Genomic DNA, 4,163 nt, shown 5'->3' with positions numbered 1-4,163 from the left:
AGTTCTTTTCTATATTATTGGTAATGTCTCACTACCTTTGTTTTAAGATAAACATGTTTAATTTAAAGTTCAGAGATTGTTACAGAGACATCTTCTGTTGCTTATCTTTCAAGACTGTAAAGCTCCTTTCAGAATTACTGCTTTTCAGGATACAATCTCCCCTCCTACAAAGTATGACCCTAATTCCCTATTCTTGTCCTTATGACCTTGCATTTGGCTGCACTAAAGTGTGTGTTTTTCAAGAGAACCCAAGTTAACAAGCTACACAAATTGCCTTGTAAAACTGACCAAGCCTTATCCTTATTTACCACTCTACCATCCTTTAGTCACTACAAATTTTATAAGCAATAATTTGGTATTTTTGGAGCTGATCACGCACAGAAACTAGAAGTTGCAAACTTCCAGTCTCAAAAACCATCAGGAAGACCTTGGGAGTATTATGGCTCCAATTCTGAATTTTTTGGTATTACTATATGAACAAAAAAGACACAAAAAAGGAAAAAAGTAATAAACAATGAAAAAAAGAATATGCTTCATATTGATTCATATGCATATTATTGATGCAAAACACATTAAAAAATTTTAAAACCATTTTGGAATGCACTACCATCAAAGATAAAAATTGGTATCTAATAACATGATAGAACGGGGCAGGGTTATTCCAAAATTCATTTATGTTTCATCACTTTTTGTAGAACAAATTTTTTGAAAGATCCCTTCTTACATGCTACCTCAGCCTTAGAAAAATTAACTATGGTATATTTTGTTCCACTTCAGCTCCTCATTCATTAAATATTCTTCAGTTACCACATGACTACCTATTATATATGCAATTAATATTTTGAATACAAGTTTTTCTAGGTCCCAGTTCTGTATGTGCTTCTTTTTGTGCATGTGGGAGCTCAACAGAACTACACTCAATTAGTTAAAGTTATGCCTGTTCCTGAGTGTTTGTAGAGTCAGGACTGAGGTAAGACTGTCTGTGATAAAGAACTGGTACGTGTGTACTTTAAACCTTTTACTACTGCAGAATTTTACATTCACAGAAAGCCTACTGTATTTGTTTAGTATTTCTTCTCATTTCAATGGGACCTCATGTAAGTAGAATATATTATTAACCTGAATTGTGGAATATAACTTATATGTCAACAGAGTGCAATTTATGTTTAAAAACAAACACTTTTGCATTCTAAGCAACGTACAAGTCTTTTAGTACCCTTCTTCTACTTATTTTAAGACACATCTACCAAGTAAGGGAAATTTTAAAATCTTTTTCTTTGCCACTTTAAAATTAAAAAATACTGAAACACCATGAACATTATTTTTCAACATGTAATCCTGTACATTAATAAAGTAATTAAGCCATAGAAACTCTGAAAATAAGTAAGTTCATACCTTTTTCTTTCAAATTGCACCATCAATTAAGGTTCTTCCTTCTTCGTGTCCTCTGCTGTAAGTAACATCTTCTGTCTAAAACATGATAAAACTCTTGCAAATAAAGAATATGAAAATTAGAAAAGCAGATGATTAATTCCTGGATAATGTTGATCTCTAAAAATGAAAAAAATACATCAAGAATCTTAATCTCTAGATTCTTATGTATGTTAGCTGATCAAATATTGCATTGTGACATACATCAGACCATAGTATATAAACTGCAAGCAAAACAACTTGGTATAAAGAGACTAGTCATTTCTATTTGAAGTAAAGATCATATTATTTAGAAAAGAAAGAAAGGTAAAAGTTAAATAATTGGTAACAAATCTAAAAGAAAAAAATAAGTGCAGCAGTCGTAATTTTCCTCTCTCAGCTTAAGGTCTTTCCTTTGTTGCACTGAAAATTTAAATGAAGTAACGTAGATTTACAGCTTAAATTGGGTATGTGAATTAATGTTCTGTGAAAGCATTAAATACACATTAATCTTTAAATACTCTCTCGGGACAGAATACCTTGCAAATAGACTTAAAATTTTGAATTATTTTTATTATATGCCATCAGTTGGAATTCTTCCTAGATTTTCAATTCAGCTATTGATTTTAGAGGAAATACTGAGTCTTTGACTATCTTTGAAAAGATAATAACTGAAAAATTCTACTATTTAAATCTTCAATCTAAGTTGTAGTAAAGGTGATGAAAGTTTATTGACTTCCACAGGCCATGGATCAAATTCTAAAAACAGTCTCCGGCTTCTGTATGGACTCTACAAAGTTAATAAATGTCTAACGTGCAGACAGTTACAATGTGAAGAGCAGTGAAAAATATGAAAAATGCCTGAGATGTAAAAAAAAAAAAAAAAAAAACACAAATTATTCCAGAAATATATGGTACTTTAATTCAAGTTTGTAAGTGCCTTCATGGCACTGGAGCAGACCCCAGATTAAAAAGGTTGACAGTCCATTTTGAAATTACACTGAACAGTTTTCAGGTTTTACTATTTTTCTGTGGTTCTCCTGAGACAATGACACTTTCAACAACTTGCTTTTTTGTTATAAAGACCTATGCCTTATGCTATAAACAGATATTATACAGAGGATATCAGCAACAATTACAAAATGAAGTAAAGAAAAACACAAGATTGATTTATCATGCAACACATATTCATGTCATAAAAATATTTTGTATTTCCTTACAATAAAAAAAAAACAGCAAGAAAAGAAGTCACATATGTAACGAAAAAATCAGCGTAATATGGTAGAACTTTGACCATCAAAAAATTATGACATGAAGTATATATAGGCACATATACTCTCTGGGCACGTATATTCCATCCTATGGGAAAGACTGAATAAATCTCTTCATTTTAATTAAAATTACTCAAAATAATTTTTTCAAGTCATTCAATTTTAATATATAGAAAAGTGCCTAGCTGCCTTATACTTCAACACAGCAGTTTCACAGATTTTACAATCCAAAGCCTCTACTGAAATCAATTGCTTTTTTGCCTGAATGAAAATAGCATCAGGGTTGTGAAATAAAATGTGAAAGTTAAACATGAAAATCAATCATATAATCAAATCAATCATATAATTCATTAGATTGATTAGCATTTAAGGCATTCTTACAGCAACTCCATATAATGCAAAGGAATTTTTTTTTAATAATTGAACAGGTTAGCAGAATGACTAGAAATAAGAGAATAACTGTTATAATAGAATAACTGTTATAATAGAATAATTGTTCTGATATATGAGATTAGAGATCAGTGCTTTATAAGTAGATCATATTCATTTAAAATTAGAAAGAAATATTTCCCACTGCTTTTTTAACTCAATAGCAAGTATATAATCTTCATAAGTGTTTGAAGTAGTTTAGGATGCTCTAACACATATCACTTTCCCTACAATGCAATTACCATACAGTTAAAATTTAAAAAGAAAAATGTCAAAAAATTTAACTTTGAACTTACAACATTTAGAATGATTTTTGCGAACAATGGCTGGCCAAATAATTTTTAAATTTCTAGGGATTTTTTCTCTAAGTTTTATCATTTACTTTAAATAAATTTAAACCAACCAAAACCAATTTGAATACTATTTTAATTGCATTACCATTGCTGCTCTTGTGTAGAAGTTATCGTTTCATTGAATGAACTAAACGAATGCTTTATCAATGTAAACTGAAATATTTGGGGCATGCTGCAGGTAAAGGTGAATGTTTTTACAGCACACACTCTCCTAAAACAGACTATTTATCATGCTTTGGAAAAGGGGACATGAAAAAACAATACTATGTGTGTGGCCTACATTACCTTCACTTAATGCACTAAATACAGGTTTTTTAGAAAATCGTGCAGTTTCTGCACCATTGATAATCTGACAGTAAGTATTTATTGAAGGTAAAACACTCATTGTCTGTTGACACTATTTGTTTTAATATATAATCTTGCTAACCAAATGATCTTTAAGCAATGCAGATAAGCAATGGCATGCAAAGGGTCACTTAAATGCCAATTTGACTGTTTCATAAACGTAAGCATTCTTTTCCCATGACTATTCTCAGCTACTTAATTGAAAGTATTATCCATTTACAAACTTAAGGCCTGCCATAAAAAGGCTCTCTTCTGTATCCAATAGACCTTTCAGGACCCTAAGAACAACAAAATCTAATAAATAAAGGTTCCTTTTCTTTTCCTCTTTTCTTATAGAGAAGAGAAGAAGTAACCT

The sequence above is a fragment of the Melospiza georgiana genome, chromosome 6 (assembly GCF_028018845.1).
Source record: "Melospiza georgiana isolate bMelGeo1 chromosome 6, bMelGeo1.pri, whole genome shotgun sequence".
Taxonomy (NCBI): Eukaryota; Metazoa; Chordata; class Aves; order Passeriformes; family Passerellidae; genus Melospiza; species Melospiza georgiana.
This window is presented reverse-complemented; position numbering follows the sequence as displayed.